This window comes from Salvia splendens, chromosome 9 (assembly GCF_004379255.2).
Source record: "Salvia splendens isolate huo1 chromosome 9, SspV2, whole genome shotgun sequence".
Classification (NCBI taxonomy): Eukaryota; Viridiplantae; Streptophyta; class Magnoliopsida; order Lamiales; family Lamiaceae; genus Salvia; species Salvia splendens.
In genome coordinates, this window is record NC_056040.1 from 25,979,367 (window position 1) to 26,004,992 (window position 25,626).

At 39.7% G+C, this 25,626-nt stretch overlaps 2 long non-coding RNA genes and 1 pseudogene across 5 annotated transcripts; 1 reads left to right on the plus strand and 2 right to left on the minus strand.

Moving 5' to 3' along the window:
- Positions 1-228: 228 nt before the first annotated feature.
- On the plus strand, positions 229-25,572 carry LOC121749352 (annotated as a pseudogene).
- LOC121747027 lies at positions 1,078-3,566 on the minus strand. 2 transcript variants are annotated; one of them, XR_006039103.1, is made up of 3 exons: positions 3,206-3,546; positions 1,687-3,132; positions 1,078-1,219 (listed from the first exon to the last, which is right to left on the minus strand). It is a non-coding gene; the product is annotated as an uncharacterized LOC121747027 (long non-coding RNA). The 2 variants fall into 2 exon arrangements; XR_006039102.1 differs by having other exon boundaries at positions 1,078-3,132; positions 3,206-3,566.
- Positions 8,306-11,950, minus strand: LOC121747028. 3 transcript variants are annotated; one of them, XR_006039105.1, is made up of 4 exons: positions 11,436-11,950; positions 11,132-11,362; positions 9,841-10,331; positions 8,306-9,125 (listed from the first exon to the last, which is right to left on the minus strand). It is a non-coding gene; the product is annotated as an uncharacterized LOC121747028 (long non-coding RNA). The 3 variants fall into 3 exon arrangements; XR_006039106.1 differs by lacking the exon at positions 8,306-9,125 and having other exon boundaries at positions 9,643-10,331; positions 11,132-11,206; positions 11,280-11,362; positions 11,436-11,948; XR_006039104.1 differs by lacking the exon at positions 8,306-9,125 and having other exon boundaries at positions 9,643-10,331.
- Positions 25,573-25,626: the final 54 nt, after the last annotated feature.

Consider the following 25,626-nt stretch of genomic DNA (forward strand, 5'->3'; position numbering starts at 1 on the left):
TTCAACGTACATGCAATACGACGCCACATACGGTGTAAAACGCCAATAAGGTTGGCGTTTTCACTTAAAACACGCCAACGAGAGTGGCGTTTTTCCCATTTGTGGAATAGATAACAAAATGGGTACATTTTCGTTATTTTAAAGGCAAACTAGCCTAGAAATGTGTTTTTCTCCATATAGTAAACTCTTAATTTTTTCGTTAGAATTACATAGACGACGATCTCAGCCATGGCTTATAGGAGACAAGTTAATCGAGGCGGGAGGAATAATTCTAAGCAGAACTGGACTTGTTAAACCCCGTCCAATCTCTTCATCTTCTGCTGAATCCTGCCAAAATCAGCCAGATTTGAATTCGCTCCCCAACAACCAACAAAATCAGTGTGTTAACTCAGAATCTCAACTTGCTTCAAATTCACTCGGTGTAGATGCAAAACAACAGGCTTCTGGATCTGCTGGAAATCAAAGAGCCGTAGAGGGGAATTCGAGTTCCCACAGTGATGAAATTGATGAGGATCTCATTGTTAAACGATTAGAGGAGCTCAGGTTTAGCGCGCAAGAGCCCTGAATTGACTGAGGCGCTTCTTAGCATCAATAAACAGCTACAAGAAGATGAGGTATTTCCTATTGTTTCTTCACTTCTACATGATTTTCAGTAGTGGTGGCTAATTTAAGTAATAATTCATTTCAACCATACTTAAGATGAAATTTTCATCTTTAACTTTTGACTTAGGAATCGTGTTCATTGGATATATTCTAGTAGAATATGCAATTTAAATTAATGTGATTGATCTCTGCTTATTGTAATTTTTACTATCAATTTCTTCTCAGTGTTCATAACTTCATGTATTATTTCCATTGGCTGACTATCTCGGTCACGACCATCCTTTAGGGTTAATAAATATGGGCGATCGTGATTAAAAGAACTAAATAAATAGGCGTAGAAAAACTAGGGTTTCAATAAAGAGTTTGACCAATAATTAATAAAAAAAAACGACCAAGAGTTTGACATTATCCAAAAGATATCAAGTTTCAAATATCCAAATAATTAGGTTCAAAGCTAAATAAATGATGAGAAAAAAAAATAATGTCTCAGCGGAAGCGTTCAAGAGAAAGAGTGACGTAATGTGTGAAGACACAACGACACTCGTAGTTCAAAGATAACCAAATAATACTTCAATTTTAATTGCTCAACACCACCAATTGCTCGTCGCCGCTCAACCTGCACATAAGGAAAACACATGCAGGGCTGAGTACTATAAAATTACTCAGTGAACTTATGCCGAAAACATGTTATCAAAATAGTATTTATCATGTCATCCATAAGCAACCATCGAGATTTAGCTTTAGAAAGACCCGAGGCACTCAAAATCATTTTCATTGTAAATAGTCGATTGATCAGTTATTTTCCCATAGACGTTAACCATATCTGCACATACATGACATGGAATGTGACCACAAACCAAGTCACTAGACCGGCCAACCCATACGCTAGCACACGGTCTACCATAGGTGTACACTAATCCAAGTGGGGTTTTCGACCCTACGAGGACCAAAATTTGATTTAAATAATAATGGCAAAAGCCACATCAGATAGGCACGTTAAAATCAAATCACGGCATGATAAACATAGTTTCATTCCCGTCAATAAATATTTAGGACATTGTCCTTATTTAAAAGAAAGCTCACCTCGAGTGCTTAATCTACAAATATATTCTTTCCCTTGCGATCACGATTCACTTGCGAAGAATCACCTTTAGCATTTACATAACACGTAAATCAACACACTTTTCAAATATATAAATAAGATGCATCCATCCTATGTCTCCAATTATCTTCCTCGTTCAAGACTACCAATTTCTCATGATTACGGGCTTGGGTATTTTTGATTAATTCTGGCCGCTCACGCCCCAACCATTCATATTAGAAACAAGCCCAACCAAATAAATTAAGGAGCCCAAAGAAGGAAATAGTATACTCCTATTCGCAAAAGTAATACACGTATCTCCTCCACTGCCAATTAATCCAAACTCAAATAATAACAAAGCAAATAAAAATTAACATACACCATTTTTCCTAAACGCACGTTCACATACCCCTTTCCTAAGTACTGCTGCCACTTTCAATTAAGTAAAAATAAACAATTTAATGACAATACAAACACTCCATTATATTTACACGCACTTTAACATCCCGTTTTCTTTAAAAATCTACCAACTAAAAAGCACTTCAAACTAGGATTAGTAAGAATAAATAAGGTTTTAAAACAACAAGAATAAAACTCCCCTTTCCAAAATACACGCTGCCTCATGTTTCACTTTTAAACCAACAATCTCAACTAAAGCATTAGGAAAATGATTAAACAAGAAAAACAAGAAAACAAGAAATACTCTTCTTCCCAACGGTACACGTACACTCCTATCTCCATTTTTAAAATCAAATACTCAAGATTTAACATAAACAGAATTTTATAATATTCCCCTTTCCTAAATACGCAAACAATCATATACTCCCTTTTGAAAAACTAAACCAACATAATAAAGCTCTCCTCTAAAACCATCGGCTTCTCCCCTTTCTCTCTTTACTGTGTTTTATTTCAAAGAACATCCCCAGAACTTTTCTCCCTTTCTTTTTATTTGTTGAAACATAATACATAACAGTAATTCACTAAATGAGATACACATAAAGCTCAAGGAACGCTGCCCCAATTCACCCCGAATAGTCCCCGCAATTAAGTTCTTAAATTTTGATTCTGATCCTTTAAAAGGTTGCTCTTTGATTTATTTTACTTCGATATCGAGTTTCGATTGGTGCAAAAAAGTGATATGCTTGATGTCTGGAGAATTGAGATAAAGGGGGAAGGTTTATACCTTCACTGAACAGATCGGCTCAGGCAAAAGGTCAAGGTTGCTGGTTTCTCCTCCCTGAATTTGGATTCTTGGTTTCTATCAAAATAAGTTTTAATTTGGATTCTTGGTTTCTATCAGAATAAGTTTTCTATGTCCATGTGAATTCATCTTGAGAAAGAGGGTGATAGATTTTTTTTAATTACCTCCGTGGATGAGAAATCAAGATCAGCAAGGATTTGAAAAAAGTGGTTCTTGAATAACAAACTATCAACTCTCTGTCTCGACCCTATTCAAAAATTTCAATGAGTTTGACTTGGAAAGGTTGAAATTGGCGAGATAGAATATGGAAGGGTAATTACCTTAGTGGAATCAGGGTTGAGAGGGGAGAAGAATGGGCTCTTTTCGCTGCTTTCTCTGCCGCCCTGAGAGAGTTGTGACTACAGAATTTGTGTGAGGAGCGATTAGGGTATGGCGATTAATATACTGCATAGTGTGGGTGTATAATCGGGAGTTTGTTAAGGTCTAGATTTGGAAGAGATTTACAGAGTGGGGAACGGTTATGAACGTGGGAAAGGGGATGGATAATGGGTAATTGATTTCACAAAATTAATTGGGATTGACTAATTTTATTTCTTTGGGATTTTATTTGCAGATCAAAGAGGAGGAGAGGAAAATCGCGTAAGAGAAGGAGGGGAAGATCTCTGCAGAATATTTGTTTAAAATTTGAAACTATGGGAAGTCTTGATGACCAAGTCAAGGAGAAAAAGATTTAATTAAATTGATTTGGTCAAACACGTATTTCTGTAACTGCGACACATGAAAAACGTTGTGCACATTTTCAAGGCTTGGTGGTAGCGCCAATCGATATGCAACGGGGCCCACTCATTCAAGAATTTCTTAAGGCCCAGTAAATCGCGGCTTCAATTTGCCCTTGACGCCAAATTGTGTTATCCCTTTTGAGGGGGATACCTTCAGGAAAACTTTGTCGCCAGCTTGGAATTGTAAGTCGGTTCGTCGGACATCCGCGTATGATTTCTGTCTGTCTTGAGCTTCTTTTATCATTTCACGAATTTGTCGAACAATTCCAACCATCTCTTCAACTGCATCAGGTCCAAGTATTCTTCTCTCGCAATCTTCGTCCTAGTAGAGCGACGATCTACACTTTCTTCCGTATAATGCCTCATACGGCGCCATGTTTATCGTTGCCTGAAAAATATTGTTGTAGGTGAACACAATCAGTAGTAGTGTTGCCTCCCAACTTCCTCCTCGGTCGAGTACCACGGCTCTCAGCATATCCTCAAGAGTTTGGATCATTCTCTCGGATTGTCCATCGGTTTGCGGGGGAAATGTTATGCTGAAGTTCAATTGAGTTGCAAGCTCTTTCTGTAGACTTATCTAAAATCTTGAGGTGAATTTTGGGTCACGGTCAAACGTGATAGTCACTGGGACTCCATGCAATCGGACTATCTCCCTTATGTAAATTTGAGCTAGCTTGTTGGACCCATAGCTTATGAGAATCGGTATGAAGTGCGCACTCTTGGTAAGTCGGTCTATAATTACCTAAATGGTGGTGTTCCCTCTCAGATTCCTTGGCAATCCCGTCACGAAATCCATGGCGATGTGCTCCCATTACCACTCAGGAATCTCTAGTGGTTGTAACTTTCCATACGATCGTTGATGTAGAGCCTTCACTTGCTGGCAGACTAAACATCTCTCAACAAATGACACTATATCCCTCTTCAAACGATTCCACCAAAAGGACTTATTCAGATCTTGATACATTTTCATACTTCCTGGGTGAGCAGTGTAACGAGTCTCATGTGCTTCTCTCATAATTTCGTTTTTGAGTTCCTCGTTATTCGGTATACATAGTCTTCCTTCGAAAGTGAGGGCGTAGTCACCTTCTTCTCTAAAACTCCCAGATTCGCCGGTTCTCACTTCTACACGAATTTCCTATAATTTTGCATCCATCCGCTGTGCTTCAATAATTCTCGACCTTAGATCAGGTTCAACAACTAAAGTGGCGATTCGTGCTTCCAATGTTTCAGGTGCCCTCACCACTTCCAAACGCATCTTGCTAAACTCGCGTATCAGGCTTTTTCCTTGGTGAGAAAAGTAGCCAGTTGGGGATGGTCCTTCCTGCTCAAAGCATCATCCACTACATTTGCTTTGCCGGGGTGGTAATTGATATCACAATCGTAGTCCTTCACCAATTCGAGCCATCTCCGTTGCCGCATGTTCAAATCTTTCTGCTCGAAGAAATACTTCAGGCTTTTGTGGTCAGTAAAGATCTCACATCGAACTCCGTAGAGATGATGTCTCCAAATCTTTAAGGCGTGTACTACCGCTGCTAACTCCAAGTCATGGGTTGGATAGTTCAACTCGTGTGGCCTCAATTGTCGGGATGCGTAAGCAATCACTTTGTTGTTTTGCATTAATACGCAGCCAAGTCCCACCTTTGAAGCGTCCGTGTATACCACATAGTTCACTCCAAGCTCTGGCATGGCTAGAATCGATGCACTAGTTAGCTTCTCCTTCAAGAGTTTAACACTTGCCTCACACTTCGGGGTCCAATTAACTTTTGCCCCTTTCTTGAGTTGTTGGGTCATGGGTCTCGCTATCTTGGAGAATCCTTCTCTAAACCTTCGGTAGTATCCTGCCAAGCCTAGGAAACTCCGAATCTCGTTTGGTGTTGAAGGTGCTTTCCACTGTTGTACCGCCTCAACCTAGGCGGAATCCACTCGGATTCCTTCTGCCGACACAATGTGACCAAGGAAGTTTACTACCTTAAGCCAAAACTCACACTTGCTGAATTTGGAGTACAGTTTCTCACTCCTCAATGTCTTCAAAGTGATTCGCAGGTGTTCCCCGTGTTCCTTCTCATTATTCGAGTAGACGAGTACATCATCTATGAAGACCAAAATGAATTTATTCAAGTATGGGTGAAATACTCGATTCATCAAATCCATGAATAATGCAGGTGCATTCGTCAATCCAAACGACATTACCACAAACTCATAGTGACCATATCTTGTGCGAAAAGCGGTCTTCGGTATGTCTTCTCTTCGGACCCTCAATTAATTGTATCCGGACCTTAAGTCCATCTTTGAGAACACACCGGCTCCTCGGGGTTGATCGAATAGGTCATCTATCCTCGGTAGTGGATACTTATTCTTGAGGGTCATTTTGTTCAACTCTCTATAGTCGATACACATCCTCATCGACCCATCCTTCTTCTTCACAAAAAGCACAGACGCGCCCCACGGAGAAATAGTGGGTGTAATGAAACCCAAGTCCATAAGCTCTTGAAGTTGTATCTTGAGTTCTTCCAACTCTTTTGGCGCCATTCGATATGGGGCATTAGACACTGGTGCCGACCCTGGCTCTAGGTCGATTGTGAACTCCAATTGTCGATCTGGCGGTGGGCCAGACAAAGCTTCAGGAAAAACGTTTGGAAATTCTCGTACCACAGCAACATCCTCCACTTTCCTTTCTTTCTTCTCATCTCCTTGTAGATAGACAAGATAGGCAGGACGCCCTTTTCTCAGCATCGTAGTGGCTTGGAGTGCGGAGATGATAGACGTTTTCCGGTTCATCGTGATTCCATGATACACAATTGGTTCCTTTCCAATGGCTTGTAATGATATTTGTCTCTCCTTACAACGAATAGTAGCAAAATTCGCAGTTAACCAATCCATTCCCAAGATTATATTGATATCCCCCATTGCCATGACTTGTAAGTTGTGCGCGACTAGCTAAAGTTCTCCCATAACAATTTCTACATTCGAGCATGTTCGAGAAATCTCTATTACCCCTCCTACTGGTGAGGTCACCATCATCTTATGTTCAGATTTATTAGCAGGCAAACTTAATGTGTCCACACATAGTTCTGATATGAAAGAATGCGATGCGCCCGTATCAAACAAGACAACAATAGGTGTATCGAGGAGTTTGCCCATACCTGGCAAGTTTACATTCTCGTGACTCCCTTGTTCAGTCTTGGGTTGTTTATAACTCAGGGCATATGCTCTAGCCTGGGAGGGAAGTCTTGGGCGGTGAGGTTGTTGTTGTCGCGGAGGTTGATCACGATTCATCCTTGGTTCCGCCGGTGGTGCCCTACTGCTGACGGAATCCTTGATTGTTCTGCCTTGACCCCATCCCCACATTCTTGCTCGGACACTCTCTAGAGAAGTGGTCATTTCTCCCACAGTTAAAGCACTTGGTAGTGTTCTGCATTCTACACTCTCTGAAATGGTACTTGGAGCACACATTACATTGTGGTGGTTTGGGTCGGAAGTCACCCATCTGGTTAGAGGAATTTTATCTGCCCCCATATTGTGGTAGGTTTTGGGTGGGCTGGTACCTCTTGCTTTAATAGTGGATCCTATTCCCATCTCACTTCCTCTTCTCCCGGGAATGATGTGGTGGAGGTAAAGCCAATGTAGTGTTTTCCGTCACCCTCTCCTTGGGCATAGCTGCCTCAACATCTAGCGCGAGGGCCAACGCTTCCGCGTATGTAAGTCTCCCAAGACTAGCCAATGTCATCTTTATCTCATGCCTTAGACCCTCACGGAACTTATCGGCGAGCTTCTCGTCGGTGTCAACTTGTTCAGGTGCATCCCGAGTCATATTGCAGAGCGCGCGATCATATTCAGTCACAGACATGCGCCCTTGGGTTAAGTTGTAAAACTCAGCCGCCTTTGCTTTTCGCTAGCTCTTTGGTATGTACTTGTTATATATCTCTTCCTTGAAGTTCTCCCAAGTCATTATACCCACTTGATCTCGTGGCGTGGTCTTCATCTTGGTATCCCACCAGAAGTCGGCTGACCCAGTTAGTTGGTAGGTCACACAAGTCATTCGTTCCTCATTGTTGCACGTCAGAACTGTGAAAATACGCTCCAATGCGCGTATCCAAGTCTAAGCCTTTTCCGGCTCTCCCATTCCATCGAAGACGGGAGGTTTTATTTTAGGAACAACTTCACAATTTCCCGGTCTACCAGAGGTGGATAAGGTGGTGGTGGAGTTGGTTGTGGGGTTGTTTGTGCCACACTTTCGTCTACCGTCGTCTGAGGTGTAGGCTCTCGGTTCTCATTTCTTACATTACGTCTTGGCGGCATTCTGATTCATTATCAATCAAACGAGTTATTATTGCACTTATTCCAATCTATCAATAGTCATGTTGTATAGTTGAAAAGGTCATGCAATATCCCATAAGTAGGGATAAAGGGACAATTGTACAATAAAAATAAAAGATAATTGCACAATGGATAGAGAAAGAAAATTGTATCATGGATTAGCAAAAGACGTTTCCATAATAGGATAGCAAAAGACGTTTCCACGATAGGATAGCAAGAGCCGTTTGTACAATAGGATAACAAAGGACGATTACACAATAGAATAGCAAGGACAATTGCACAATAGAATATCAAAAGACAATTGCCCAACAAGGTAGCAAAAGATAGAAATTCCCCATAGCATATCAAAACGTTGCCTCCAAGAGATCTTAGTATCAATCACAACCAAGGAAGGAGAAAAAACCAAAATGTGGAAACATAATGGTAAATAGTCAAGTAGAAACAATAAGGTATCAAAACATGGGGAACGCAAAACAATCTATTCCATGACTATCGTCTCTAAATTTCTCCCTTCTCTTTCTCCTCCTCCTCCTCTTCGGTCTCGCCAACACTCTCCCTATTTGGGTTCCATTCTTCCTCGAGGGGTTCCTCCTCCTCCTCATCTTCTTCTTCGGCACGCACGGGTGGGGATCGTCATGAGTATCTTCTCGACCTCCCTGTCTATTCTTGGAGGAGCCGAAGTGCGCATCCCAAGCCTTGCTCTTTTGGGAGAGCGTGAGACGTGTGGCTCCTTGTCATAATGATATTTCTTTAAGAGAGCTTGGTCAGGCGGAAAAATCTGCAGAGGTGGGTAACGTGGTGGTCCATCGGATGCAGCCACTAAGGCCGGAAGTAGTACCCCTAAAAGGCCGAGCAAGTCCCCTCGCGGTTCGTACTCTGGCGGGCTATACCATGTGAATGAATCTGCCGCTTGGGCGACCCACTGGCTCCAAGGGGGCGGTAGGGTGTGGATGAGCCTTGCGACTCCCGCGTGATGGATGGCTCCCCCATACGCGTAGGCGTCCATCCATCTATCGTAAAACTCGGCGACGTAAACCATAAGGTAGATCTTTCCATCCCACTCGTTTTCTTTGTAGCTCTCAACTGGGAAGTTCTTATTTCTGGCATAACGATTACGCATCGGAGCATAATACGGCCTGGCCATCTACATAGATGGAAATCTCAATATCAACTCAAAGATAGAAAGTAATAAGGAAGATATATGGCTCAAAATGATGTTGAGAGTATGATGTAGATGCATATGGATATGTATACAAGATAGAGGTATGATAGTTGTATCACGTCAAGAATAAAACTTTTGCCCTCAAGGTAAATGGTTCGCTCATTTTGTTTGATTTTGTATTTCGTCAAATCGCAATACGTCGACTTCTAGATCCCCATAGGCTACTTACCTCGTATTAGACCTTTCACACCTCCACGTTTATTATTGTCGGAAATTTATTTATCGCGTATTTTATAGGTACGTATGGTTACAAGCAAAAAGTTCATCACCATAGAAGTTGTATTTCATACACTATACATTTGTATCTATCAAAATCAACATGCCTCATACTTTACGTTCCACAACTTCCAAAACCATGTAAATCCCACCATATATGGGTAAAATGAAAATTAGATTTTCCAACACTCATGGAAGTTCAACATACACTCACACATTTTCCTCATCAAGAAAGATACAATTTCACATGCTTGACAATATTCATCATATTTGGCAAAATCATGCTACACAATCATCTCACATTTCGAACAATATTTTTTTTCAAAACAATAGTATTGACTTCAATCTCCAAAAGCAAAACTTCCCATTGCAACTTCCAATATTCAATAATCCAATCCAAAAGTCACCAAAATACTTTTACCTCTTTCTTCGTGGTTGGGCGTGACGAGTTGTGGTGTTGAGCCTTTGATGTTTAACACTTTAGCCAATTAATACAAGGATAGATTTGGACTCAAAAAGACTCTTGGGTCCAGAGCGGAAAGAACTGAGGCTCTGATACCAAACCATCACGACCGTCCTTTAGGGTTAATAAATACGGGCGATCGTGATTAAAAGAACTAAATAAATAGGCGTAGAAAAACTATGGTTTCAATAAAGAGTTTGACCAATATTTAATAAAAAAAACGACCAAGGGTTAGACATTATCCAAAAGATATCAAGTTTTCAAATATCCAAATAATTAGGTTCAAAGCTAAATAAATGATGAAAAAAAAAACAATGTCTCAGCGGAAGCGTTCAAGAGAAAGAGTGACGCCATGTGTGGAGACACAACGACACTTGTAGTTCAAAGATAACCAAACAATACTTCAATTTTAATTGCTCAACAACACCAATTGTTCGTCGTCGCTCAACCTGCACATAAGGAAAACACATGCAGCGCTGAGTAGTATAAAAATACTCAATGGACTTATGCCGAAAACATGTTATCAAAATAGTATTTATCATGCCATCCATAAGTAACCGTCGAGGTTTAGCTTTAGAAAGGCCCGAGCCACTCAAAATCTACCAACTAAAAAGCACTTCAAACTAGGATTAGTAAGAATAATAAGGTTTTAAAACAACAAGAATAAAACTCCCCTTTCCAAAATACACGCTGCTTCATGTTCCACTTTTAAACCAACAATCCCAACTAAAGCATTAGGAAAATGATTAAACAAGAAAAACAAGAAATACTCTTCTTCCCAACGGTACACGTACACTCCTATCTCCATTTTTAAAATCAAATACTCAAGATTTAGCATAAACAGAATTTTATAATATTCCCCTTTCCTAAATACGCAAACAATCATAGGCTCCCTTTTGAAAAAGTAAACCAACAGAATAAAGCTCTTCTCTAAAACCATCGGCTTCTCCCCTTTCTCTCTTTATTGTGTTTTATTTCAAAGAACATCCCCAGAACTTCTCTTCCTTTCTTTTTATTTGTTGAAACTTAATACATAACAGCAATCCACCAAATGTGGTACACATAAAGCTCATGGAACGCTGCCCCGATTCGCCCCGAATAGTCCCCGCAATTAAGTTCTTAAATTTTGATTCTGATCCTTTAAAAGGTTGCTCTTTGATTTATTTTACTTTGATTTCGAGTTTCGATTGGTGCAACAAAGTGATATGCTTGATGTCTGGAGATTTGAGATAAAGGTGAAGGTTTATACCTTCACTGAACAAATCGGCTCAGGCAAAAGGTCAAGGCTGCTGGTTTCTCCTCCCTGAATTTGGATTCTTGGTTTCTGTCAAAATAAGTTTCCTGTGTCGATGTGAATTCATCTTGAGAAAGAGGGTGATAGATTTTTTTTTAATTACCTCTGTGGATGAGAAATCAAGATCAGCAAGGATCTGAAAAAAGTGGTTCTTGAATAACAAACTGTCAACTCTCTGTCTCGACCCTATTTAGAAATTTTATTGAGTTTGACTTGGAAAGGTTGAAATTGGCGAGATGGAACATGGAAGGGTAATTACCTTAGTGGAATCAGGGTTGAGAGAGGAGAAGAATGGGCTCTTTTCACTGCGTTCTCTGCCGCCTTGAGAGAGTTGTGACTGCAGAATTTGTGTGAGGAGAGATTAGGGTATGGCGATCAATATACTGCATAGTGTGGGAGTATAATCGGGAGTTTGTTGAGGTCTAGATTTGGAAGATATTTACAGAGTGGGGAACGGTTATGAACGTGGGAAAGGGGGTGGATAATGGGTAATTGATTTCACAAAATTAATTGGGATTGACTAATTTTATTTCTTTGGGATTTTATTTGCAGATCAAAGAGGAGGAGAGGAAAATCGCGTAAGAGAAGGAGGGGAAGATTTCTGCAGAATATTTGTTTAAAATTTGAAACTAAGGGAAGTCTTTGTGACCAAGTCAAGGAGAAAAAGATTTAATTAAATTGATTTGGTTCACGATCCTTTGTACTCTATTTAAATTGTGTAGCCCACAATTTATTTTCCACAAGGTTGGATTTTGTATTATTTATTAATTTATCGGATTCAACACGGAATTGAGTCCAATAAATATTCCTCACGGAAAGGAATTATTTAAATTTGCATGGTGATTTACTTCACAAATTTCGAGCTCTCTCATAACCAATTATCAATTATTAAAAAATAATTAATTTCACCTCACATCATTTATTCAATATGGCCACATCACAAATTCAACGAAGTTGACTCGGTCAAAACTCCAACTCAAAATTAGGTCACGAAAAGTATTCAACAACAATTCTACTCGACAATTAATCCACATACTTCGCAAGATTAAAAGCATTAAATGCAAGTACGGTTCGAAAATTAGGGTTCAAAAAGTGAGACATTACAATATCTCTACTTTCTTTTGCTGCTATTCAGCTACTCGTTGTGGAATCTAATTATGGAGATAAAATTGTTGTTCTAGAGAACCGGAGTGGCATGAAATGTTTCCAGGTAATAAAGCAACGGATGATGTTAGTAGCATTATCTAATATGTTTAACATTCATTATGCCGTGCAGGCTCACATTCATGTCGAAGTGCCCAAAGACCTTCGTGTCACTGCAAAGTTTAACTCGTCTGCTTCTCATCAGAACGGAGATGGTAATTCTTCAGATTTCTCATACTCTTTCCAAGTCGAGTATCTGCCACCAATTGTATTGTATTGACATGCTTATTACCTAAGTCGTACCCAAGCGACTGCCCTCCGTACTTTACTATATCTGTGCAGTGGTTGGGATCTGCTAAAATTTCTGATCTTTGCTCCAAGCTTGATTCAATTTGGTTAGAGCAGGCCGGACAGGAGGTTATATACCAATGGTTGGAGTGGTTACATGGTTGTACCCTTTCTTATCTTGTTTTTGACAGTGACATCATTCTTGGACCATACGGTGTAAAAAACAATGGCGATAGGAGGGCGATTTCAGGAAGTGTCTCCCCTGATGTTGAAGAGTTACAATGATGAAGAGTGCCACGAAAATTTCTGTATAAACTTTGCTTTTGAATCAAGTGAATGTCTCTTGGTAAGTTTTATATATTCATTCATAGAATTATATTCAATGTCGAACCAATATTAATGACCGAACTAGAGAACAAATCATGTCCACCCATTTTCTTAATCTAATGGTCATAATTAATTCTCTCAAATATTATTAAATATTGAATTTATTAAATATAATATTATAAAAATAACATGTGGGATGATTTCGTAATTTTAACTTTGGCAGTAATTGCCATTTCCTTGATTTCAGTCTAGTTAATTTTGGAAGGCATTTCACACGATTTTAGATGCCATCTTCACACGTTAATTCAATCTTGAAATATATTCACACAAGTTAATATGATTGCATAATTTCACACGATTCTATCTGCTAATTTTCAGATTGCATAATATGACTGCATAACTCCAATATCTCTACATAAACTCCATCCAATTCCATTCATTTCCAATCTTCATGTTAATATGATATTGATACTCACACGATTCTAAGACACTCTGCATGTTCCATTGAATGTGCTAATTTGCAGAGTTCATTTTCTCTATATAAACTAATCCCAATTCCATTCATTCGCAATCGGCAACTATCGCATCTCTACTTCTTCGTCTTATTTGGCTATATGAATTCCTCAAACAGCGTTACGCATATAACGGAAGAGACTAGTTCATCAATGGACGACTCGAGCAATCCTTCTCACACAACTGAATTGTCTCCCGAAGCAGGAAAAACACATGGAACTACTTCTACAGAAAATATTATCGACAATCATGGTTCTATTTTCGATGAGTTACAATCTCCGGTTGGCGGGTCACTTTTTGATTCTGACTCCGATTCATCCGAGGATGAAGATCTAGAGCCAGGTACTAGGAATACTTCTTCTGTTTAGCGCAATTAATACGTGTCATCTAAAACATACTGATGTATACTTTTGTTCGTTGAAGTGAAATATGTTTCGTTCTAGATGAAATAAACTTCTTAATGAATGAACTTTTTTTTTAATCCCAGTGTCATACATCCCTGAATGTCCTTCCCAAATGAAGCCACATATTGGCCAGGTTTTTCAGACCTTGGATGATGCTACTGTCTTCTATAATAAATATGCACGGCAGGTAGGGTTTGACACCCGTAAACATGGATCTAAAAGGGTTGGAGATCTGGTCACATGGCTATACGTTGTGTGTAGTAGAGAAGGTGAGAAGCGAGTGAATTATAAACAGCCTGAGACTAAACGTAGACATTCATCTAGAAAGTGTCTTTGTAAGGCTAAAGTTGCTTTTAAGTTTTGCTTGGGTACTGGTTATGTTGTTAAACAGTTTGAAGAGCGACATAATCACGATATGGTTCATTTACGTCACAAGCGGTTTATGAGGCTCAATCGCAATATCGACCCAGTGCATCAGAAATTCATAGCAGATTGCGCAAGTGCAAATATCGGTCCCACGTTGACTTTTAGTCTGCTTAGCGAGGTCTTAGGTGGTTTGGATTACTTCATCAGATTCAGTAAAGATTTCATCTTATAATTGTAAACCTTCAAATATATATACATACTACTTCAGCTAGTGCCGTCAAGACTTCATCTTACAATTGTATGCGTTCAGATCACATCTTTTACACCTTCACACAACTCACCAATTTTGGACAGAATTCAATCGGTTCAAAACATACTTCATCTTACACATATAATTGTAACCCTTCACATATTCATACTTCATCAAAATACTGCATCAGATTCAGTAAAGATTTCATCTTATAATTGTAAACCTTCACATATACATTGTCCATCCAAATACTTCATCAGATTCAGTAAAGATTTCATCTTATAATTGTAAACCTTCACATATACACACATACTACTTCAGCTAGTGCCGTCAAGATTTCATCTTACAATTGTATGCGTTCAGATCACATCTTTTAAGCCTGCACACAACTCACCAATTTTGGAAAGAATTCATTCGGTTCGAAACATACTACATCTTACACCATCAATGCAATCCAAACCATATCAATATTACCTTGTGATTTTACAATAGCATCCGACATTTTTTTGAGTGGTGGTAACTTAGCTAATCGGCTGGAAGATGGAGCTGATTTTGCACTAGCAGCATTTTTTCCTATGTTACCATATGCAAGAACAGGATAATACCAACACCATCAAAGCGATTAAATAATCATTTCATATCATCCTACAACCACATGTATTCATCTTATTCACATATTTTTAATGACCTTTTACACAATACAGATATTGGACCAAGTTCATCCTTCAATGAACACACTTAAAATACCGCACACATAAATCATTCACATGCCCCAACTGACACAAATCATAAGTAAATACTTCATCAGATGCAGAAAAGATTCCATCTTATACTTGTTAACCTCCAGATATACATACATAATACCTTAGAAGCCCTTGGCTGAATAAAGTTCTTTACACAATTGTAGACCTTAACATATTTTAAATGACCTTTCCACAATTATGGACAGACTTCAGCCGATTCTGGATATACTACCTACAACATCTATAAAACATTCACCCATAATCTATAAAAACTTCACCCAACACAACAATTTTGGACATACTGCAGACGAATCTGAGCATATTTCATCTTATAGGTTGACAGGTTTAGTATATTAGACCAACATACTTCAAACAACAAATTCAACCAAGATTCAATTAAAAAAAACAAGCACTTCAGTGAACTAAATACAAGTGAAACAGTGAGAAAAATAAAAATTCCAGATTGAAATCAGAGCTCACCCGAAATGTTTGGTTCACTTCGGCGTGGGCTAGCCAAGGGTTTGGCTTTTGGCGGGCGTTGTGGTGTAGATTTTCCAGACGAATTTCTGGATACTAATTGTAAGAAAAGCAATAATCAGCATCTGAACTAAATGTACACATGCAATGAACTAATTTAAAGTTCGGTCACGCGATTTGCAGAACCCAGCTTCTGGACTAAATTAAAGACCCAACTAAACTCACCGGGAGCGGCACCGGTGTTGGAACGCAACGACCGCTCATCTACAACAAAAAAGAACGAGATTAGTTCAAATCGTTTTGGTAGAAAGTATCCATTATTAACCACAATGAATACCCTTCAATTTGCTCCGCCTCGTGTCCACCATGGCGAGATCGGCAGACGAGTAGTGAGGAGGAAGTGGATTGAGAGCGCTAAGTAGAGAAGGGGGTAGTGAAACGGTGGATGTGAGGATGGGAGTAAAGATGAAGCGGCGGAGAGTAGAGCGGGAAGTGGAATGGGTGCGTTTTTTACCCTAATTCACACTTCCGTAATTAACGCTCCCTCAATTTTACCATAATTGACCACATTATCAAAAGACTGAGAAGCCCTTGGCTGAATAAATTAATTCACGGGATGAATGTCGGATTTAAGATGTGGGATGTTTAATCTCAGCCACTAAATTAAAATCCATTGGCTAATACTTAGTCTCTAGTTCTACACTAAGAAGGTGTTGTGGGAATAAGGGGACCTTCATTCATATATTTATATTTATTACATTTAGATTCAAACTTTGCTTTCGAATCAAGTGAATGTCTCTGTTGGGTCCCGTTGGTGCACACCCGAACTCCACATTAGTATGATATTGTCCGCTTTGGGACAAGCCCTCACGGTTTTGTCCACTTTGGGACAAGCCCTCACGGTTTTGCTCTTGGGGTATTCCCCAAAAGACCTCATACTAATGGAGTTGGGGTAGCCCATTTATATGCTTGTAACTCTTGTTCATTCTCCGATGTGAGATATGGTTTGTTTCACCACAGTCTCAAGCATAAGAAACTTGATCTTCAATTATAAATATTCAAATTTAAAAGTAATAGATGAACTCTGGAAGAAATACTTTAAAATTCATATTTCTAGTGCCTCGACACGAGCTTCCATTTGTGTCGTCATTTCTTTTCACGTTCACTCCACCATTTTGTCAGAGAAAAGAAGCGAATGGAGAAGATAACAGTATTGGCTGAACTCAAATAAAATGTAATATGGAATAGATATTGATAAACAACGAGGTCCTATGGTATGTTACTGTCCTTATACTAAACTCAAGATTCAACATCCCTCTCAAAAAGGGGGTTATTTATAGGATTCTGAAAAGACTAAGGAAATAAGGATAATATTAAAAGGTAGACTTATAGACTTCTAATGTTTAAACTTTAAAGATGGACTTCTAGACTCCCAGCTCTTTATGTGTATCATGAAGGAACTAGATTTGAAATTTTTTAACAGCTAGAATTGTACCATAAAGCACTGAGACTACATTGTATAAGTTGAGTTCCATAAAATCTTCTTTGATGTTTCAGTTACAAACCTAAGGACGTGTATCAATATCTTTAGATTTCTTTACTGCTTTGAATTTTTGTTTGACCTTAAAATGATTGGTGTTCTTCTTGTCATTTATTAGGTACAGAGTTCATTAGATTGCCCTGCCAGCACTACTTTTGTGAGAAATGCATTAAAACTTTTGTCTGACATGCACATAACCGAAGGAACAGTACTGAAACTTCAATGCCCAGAAGCAAAATGTGGGGATATGATCACACCTGGATTACTGAAACGATTACTAGGAAAAGAAGAGTTTGAGCACTGGGAGTCCTTGATGCTAGAGAAAACTCTGGAATCAATGACTGATGTTGTCTGCTGCCCGAGGTGTGAAACACCTTGTCTAGAGGATAAAGATGACCATGCACAATGCTCAAAGTGCTACTACAGTTTCTGCACACTAGAAGCGTCATGTTGGAGTTGAATGTATGTCAGCAGAGATGAAACTAGCTATTTTGCAGGTATGTGAACTTGACCTCTTTTGCTGCTCTCTTTGGAAATTCTTGTTACTTGACTTTTCAACCACGGTTTATCCAAAAAACCTGCAATTTCTTCCTAGGAAAATTTTATTTTTGGAGCAGAGAGTGGATAAGGAGGGAATAGTGCGATAACCTAATTTCAGGATTTAGTTTGCAAAGTGTAGGAACAGAATTATACAGGCTCTTTCATTTATACTTGGTCTTGGAGTGTGGTGTTCTCTGCCCGGGACCAGAATTGGATTTAAATGGTCAAAAGCAATTTCTTTAAGAGTCTGTTGTGGTTGGCTAGTTTGTAAGCACCTCCAGCAATACAAATCTTGTTTGCTTTTATAGTCATGATAAAGTGATTGAAGTCTATTTTCTATAGTTCTTAATACTTTGTTTATAATCTTGGAGGAACTTAATATTCATTGGTTTCTGTTGGAAAAAGAAATCATAAATGGCCGCCCATATTTATTAGAGTGTAGAGTCCCTAGCATGATGTAGTTCCAATACACATTTAATTGTTGTATTCCAAGGGACTCAAATCTCCCTATAAATACTAGGGAGATGAGCATTTCATATGAACAAGAAAAACATACAAGAAATATTTTCTTTCTACTTCCTACTCTCAATATGCCTTACCAACTTATCTATACCTCTCTCGATTACCATCTTTAAGATGGTATCAGAGCAGGAAATCAACAAAAAGCCTCAAATGGAGGTCAGTCAAATACACACCCTCGAGCTATTGATCGAGTCTATCTCAAATCTAATTAATGTGTACAAAGCCAACACAAATCAAAACCAAAAATCCTACCACCCGAAGAACTTCGGCGTAGAGTCTACTCCTACTACAGTGGAGCACTCACTGCTTGCTGCCCAGCTCGAGATCGAGCCGGAGAAAACCTCTGAAACACCAGAGAAGAAACCCGAGGAACCAAAAGCTACTGACAAGCAGGTACCAACCTCAGAAGCTGAAAAGAAGCTTTCAAAAGAAAAGCCATCTGAGGTATCAATTGAGAAAACCAAGTTACCTGTGGAGGAAAATGCTGCAGTAGACGAAGAAAAGGAAGCCGCTAAAGATGAAAATGAAGAGAAGGCGGCTAGAGTAGCGACGGCGGTGGCTGAAGCAGTGGAAACGGCTGCTCCTGTTGCAGCGACAGCAGCGGCTGCTGCAGCGACGGCGGCGGCGGCTGCTGCAGCGGCGGCGGCGGCGGCGGAGGCGGCGGCTGCTGCGGCGGCGGTGGCGGCTGAGCAGCGGAGAAGAAGGAAGAAATGTGGAGGAATAGCCCCTCAAGCTAAAAAAATGTGGGGGATGAAGAAGGGTCCGATTTGGGAGTTTTGGAAAAACACCCCCTCCATTTTGCAAATTAGCCCCCCAAGTTTGAAAAAATCTCAAAATAAACCCTACCACAAAATTTCCTCCCAAATTCTCCCCCAGCCAATTCCGATATTACGGAACATACCCCAGTTGACCGAAAAATTGCATAAAACCCCCTCTTTTGTCCGAATTCCCGAGAATACACCCCGAACTTTCGACAAAAATGAAAATACACCCCGACATTTTGAATTTCAGCCTTCCATTACTTGTACAAACAAATTCCAAGCTTTAGCGTACTCATCTTCCTCAAACATAGGACCTAAAGACTATCATTGGATTTTTGATTGTGGGGCAACCGATACCATGTCCTTTGATGCATCGGACTTCCTCGATATTTCTCAACCCATAAAAATTTTTGTCCAAACAGCTAGTGGGGAGTTAGCACAAGTAGAAGGGGCAGGAACTATATCTATATCACCAACCCTTCGCCTCTCAAATTGTCTTTATGTTCCATCTTTGTCCCACAAACTGTTGTCAGTGAGTCACGTCACGAAAGAACTTAACTGCAAACTTCTAATGCAGCCTCGTTTTTGCATGTTACAAGATATCAAGACGGGGACGATAGTTGGGCGTGGCACTGAGCGACATGGACTGTACTACGTAGATGAGATTGCCCAACACAGTACTGCGCTGCTAACTCATGGACTGAATGAAAGACAGGTTTGGCTCTTACACCGTCGGTTAGGGCACCCATCTATAGGATATCTCCGTCTACTCTTTCCCAAACTTGTTTCTTCTTCACTTGTTTTGAATTGTGAAACATGTGTTTTGGCTAAAAGTCATAGACATTCCTTCAAGTTGAACAAAACTAGAGAAAAATCTTCGTTTGCTTTAGTTCACTCTGATGTTTGGGGCCCTGCTCCGGTTACCGGGGGTCAAGGATTTCGGTATTTTTTGCTATTTGTTGATGATTTTTCTCGTATGACTTGGATTTATTTTTTAAAATCAAAATCAGAAGTCTTTGAAAAATTCACTGAGTTCTATAGCCTTGTCCAAACCCAGTACAACACCAAAATCCAAGTCCTTAGATCTGATAATGGGAGAGAATATGTGAACTCTAGAATGAAAACCTTCTTCACCGAAAAAGGTCTCCTTCACCAAACAACATGTGCATACACACCTGAACAAAACGGGGTGGCTGAGCGGAAAAACCGGTATATCCTTGAGATCACCCGTGCACTTCTAATAGAGTCCCACATCCCGAAATCTTTCTGGCCTGAAGCCATAGCCACATCCGTTTACCTTCTAAATCGTCTTCCAACAGGAATCCTAAACTTCAAAACCCCTTTAGAAATATTCTCTTCAAAACACTCAATTCCCTCTTCTCTCAATCTTGAACCCAAAGTTTTTGGTTGCACTGTCTTTGCTCACATACCCAAACATGATCGCGATAAATTCTCACCATGTGCAGTCAAATGTGTTTTCTTGGGGTACGGTAAAAATCAAAAAGGGTATAGATGTTATGACCCGTCAACAGATCGCATGTATGTCACTATGAACTGTGACTTTGTTGAGAGTGAGTACTTCTATAGCCAATCTAGTGGTCAGGGGGAGAGTGAGACGGAAAATCCAAGCAGTGACGCACTAAATTGGGTACCTCTGTGGGGAGAAACCATTCAGGGGGAGGATATTCAGGGGGAAAACAACCAAACTACCCTATCAGACCAAAATCCTGTCATAGAAATCGGTCCAACAGAGGAAGTTAGCAGTACCACCGGGCAGTCAAATCCACAGGAACATAACGTGCCGCTTCAGGACACTGCCAAGCTATCTGACCAGTCCTTGAATCCTGAGGTAAAAGCTTCTGATCCCAATATTAGTACCCTACTTGGAACCACTGACAGTGACAGGAAAAACAGAAGTGATACAAATGAACCACCGACGGAACAAGAGACAGGGCACGACAGATTGCACCAAAGAAGTACAAGGGGCATTCCTCCTCGCAGATATTCGCCAGACTGGAAAGGGCGGAAATCGAGATACCGCATTGCCAATCTCACCCAGGGACACCTTACCAAAATGGCTAGGGCGTTCGAAGCTGCACTTTATGAAGAAGAAGAGATTCCGCAGTCCTTCGAAGAGGCAATAAAACACAAGCACTGGAGGGAAGCCATGAAGAAGGAGATTGATGCCTTGATAAAAAATGAAACGTGGGAAAAGTGTACTCTACCTCCGGGAAAGAAACCAGTAGGATGTCGGTGGATCTTCACCATAAAAAGACGTGCAGATGGTTCAATCGAGAGATACAAGGCAAGATTGGTTTCTAAGGGATATACTCAGGTGTATGGAGTAGACTACGAAGAAACTTTCTCCCCTGTGGCCAAACTAAATACAGTAAGAGCACTTCTATCTGTAGCTGCATGTAAGGAATGGTCATTATACCAGTTTGATGTTACAAATGCCTTCCTTCATGGAGAACTTGGGAAAGACAAATAAGTCTACATGGAGGTCCCCCCAGGTCCTCCCAGACTTAGGAAGACTCTTTATGGGTTAAAGCAATCCCCCAGAGTGTGGTTTGGAAGATTTTGCCAGGCAATGTTCAAACATGGCTTCAAACAGAGCCATTCAGATCACACACTATTCCTAAAGAAGAGGAACGACAAAATGACATGTCTAATAATCTATGTTGACGACATGATCATAACAGGAGATGATGCCGAGGAGATCCAAAATCTAAAGGAGAATCTTTTCAGGGAGTTTGAAATGAAGGACTTGGGAGCGTTAAAGTACTTCCTAGGAATTGAAGTATTGAGATCCAAGCACGGAATATTTCTAAGGCAGAAGAAGTATGTTCTTGACATGTTAGCAGAAACGGGCCTACTGGACTGCAAGCCTGCTGAAACGCCAATGGTACCCAATCATGGATTGAAGATTGTGGATGGAGCTAAGCCTACAGACCGTGAAAGATATCAACGGTTAGTAGGTAAACTTATCTATCTTCCTCATACTAGGCCCGACATCACATATGCAGTTGGAGTTGTCAGTCAATTCATGCATCAGCCTCAGGAAGACCATATGGATGCTGTCATGAGCATTGTGAGATATTTAAAGGGAACATCCAGCTATGGGGTATTCTTAGAAAAGAAGAAAGATCTGGAGATTGATGGATACACCGATGCTGATTGGGCAAGCAATCCGGTGGATAGAAAATCTACCGGAGGATATTTTACCTTTGTTGGGGGCAACCTTGTCACTTGGAGAAGCAAGAAGCAAAAAGTAGTAGCTCTATCAAGTGCAGAAGCCGAATTTCGAGGAATCAGAAGTGGCCTGATGGAGATACTTTGGCTTAGGCGATTGTTAACAGAAATTGGCTTTCCGCCCACTCGGAAGAGTCAGCTTTTCTGTGACAATAAAGCTGCGATTAGCATTTCAGAAAATCCCGTACAGCATGACAGGACCAAACATGTTGAGGTCGATCGTCACTTTATCAAAGAGAAACTTGAAAGCGGGATTATCGAATTTCCTTTCGTCCGATCTGAGGAACAACTTGCAGACATGCTAACCAAGGCATTGAGTCCTAAAGTCTTCAAAGAATTTCTGGGCAAGTTGAGTATCGGAGACACCGTTGCTCAACTTGAGGGGGAGTGTTGGAAAAAGAAATCATAAATGGCCGCCCATATTTATTAGAGTGTAGAGTCCCTAGCATGATGTAGTTCCAATACACATTTAATTGTTGTATTCCAAGGGACTCAAATCTCCCTATAAATACTAGGGAGATGAGCATTTCATATGAACAAGAAAAACATACAAGAAATATTTTCTTTCTACTTCCTACTCTCAATATGCCTTACCAACTTATCTATACCTCTCTCGATTATCATCTTTAAGAGTTTCAATAACTTACACAATTCCACAGGAGCACTAAATGTTGAACGCCTGGACTACTTCTCTCTCTCTCTATTGCTTTGAATAAATTTGTTTGACAAATTCTGTCAGCTGTATATACGCTTGAATTTTTTTGTCAGATTTACTTGTTGATTATTTGTAAATTGTCTGAACTCTTACTTGGATTATTGATTGTATCATCAGGATCGACAAAATTCAACTTCAATGAAAGGAGAACAAAGGCGCCGTGAGGCAGGTATGATTAATCAGCTTCTTAGTATGAAGGAGATCAATCGTTTTGCGAAACAATGCCCTTCTTGTAAGATGGCTATATCTCGAACTGAAGGTTGCAATAAGATGGTTTGTGACAATTGTGGGCAATACTTCTGCTACTGATGTAATCAGGCAATCTCTGGATATGACCATTTCAGGTACGCTGACAGTCTTCTGCTGTGAAAATAATAGTCACATAGTTGTATAATCTTCTGTTTGTGATAATTTGCTGCATAACATTTTAAATTGGTAAGCTTTTTCAAAATGCAGGTCTGGGACTTGTGAACTTTTCCCTACAGAAGAAATTCAGAGGTGGGAGGCTGAAATGAATGGTCGCCAAATCGTTGGTCAGATTCAAGCACAACTGTTTGCTAATCATGGTCATTCATGCCCTAATTGTGGTCAGCAAAATGTGAAGGTTAGGAATGCATTACTTCATTCTCTTGATAGCAATATAATTGTTAATTTTTACTACGTAGTATATATTATGTCAGCAGTAACATTTCAACTAGTAATTCCAAAAGAAAAATGAGGGAGGAATAAACAAGGGGATTCAGTCAAGTTTAAAGGTTAATGCGCCCTTCATATCTGGACTCTACAAACATATTTAGAGATACTTTCCTTAATATTTATGGCAGTATTATTATTCTGTTATTATTGTCTGTCCCAAGTTCATTTTGCTGTGGTTTTAGGGGAGCCCAAGATCAGGATTTGTTACTTTTGCTCTGACTTCTCTATCCCTACTAAAGTAACATTTATAACACTAGTAAAGTGTTAATGCATTGATCAGACAAGTACGATTCTTTTTTATCAGACAATCGATAATGAGGAGAGGAATAGAGAAGTACGTATTTCAAGAAAGACAGAGTTAAGTGTTCTTTTTTTGCTAAAAAGGGAAATCAATCACTTGAGTTGGGACAACCCAAAATGGAAGTTGATCACTTGAGATGGGACAAAGGGAGAATAAGTTAGTTAGTTAGTTCCTTTTATTATTAAGTTGGATCAATAGGTTATCAGGCTCATGCTGACCAAGAGTTAAGGAACATTTATATGCTTTATTTGGGTCAGAAGGTTAGGATTTTCATTGTTAGAACTATCATCCAGTTACCCGCTTGTGTGGGATGATTCAAGCTTAGATAGGTTCTCTTGTAGGTTGTTTTTTCTTCAATTTCAGCATAGCTCCTTGTATCGTTTGGTTCATTAAACTTGCATCATCTTTCATTTGGTCCGACCTGCTGATCTCTTACAAGACAAGAATGAGAACTGAATCATGTTGCAGCTATAGAGAAGGTCTGGGGGACCTTCATTCTGAGTTTGCCTCTTAGAAAATGCAGTTGTGATGACAGAAACCATGCTGGTAGCCATCCTTTAGAATAAGTTCTTTGAACTTGTAGTCATCTTTTAACCATTGTGATTGTGACTGTATTCTAACTTTAACCAACAATGTGATTTTAAGTACTTAAACATGTGATCATTTGACGCTACATTTTCTCATATCTTCAGTTTTGTTGATATTATAGTCATCATAATCATCATTTTCATTGTTGTTGTTGCTGCTGCTGCAGCCGATTATGTGGTACCACTGTTATTTTTTATATTAGCATATTATTATTATTATCTTGCTTCGTGTACCCATCTATATTGCGGCATATCAAATTAATGGTAAATTCATCAAATATTGAAACCTGAAATCTAACTGTTATGTCCTTCGATAGGTGGGAAACAACAATCACGTTTTCTGTTGGGCATTCGTGCCAAAATCATTATTGCTACTTGTGTAGGAAGATGGTACGACGCAGTTCAGAGCACTATGGTCCCAAAGGCTGCAAGCAACACACGGTTGGATAACAGGCCTTACCCTCTTCAGGTTTACTATATCTTCTGGAGTTTTTCGAGTGCATTTTTGGTGGCACATATATTCAATGCTCGATGAGAATGTAAGTGTGAGTGTTGCTTGTATCCATGCCCTACGATACAATAAATGACAAGCGATTCTGGTGGTGTAAACACATGTTTGTTTCTATCTTCAAGAGAGAGCTCAAGAAAGTGATCTCGGAGTGATGTATACCTTTCATGCACCGAAAGGAGAAATATGTCAATTTACGAGTTGGGAGTCATTCTTATCAGTTGATCGGTCGTTTCACATCTGGTTTACCTTACGCAGTCGTTGGGTTGTGCAGAGGTGATTGGATCAAAGTTAAGTGTTCCAATCGGCCGATGTCTAACCTAAGCAAGAAAAATGGTAAGGAGGGCTGTCGATCCCACTAGGAGTTGCCCATAACGATGGACAACTCTGCACCATGTATGTATTCACTGGATAATGCAATTTCAGGGAGGAAAACAGTTTACTGATTTGACAATTGCATCAGTATTGCACGGCTGATACACATATACCTGGTGGTGTTTTTTAAAAATTATACTTT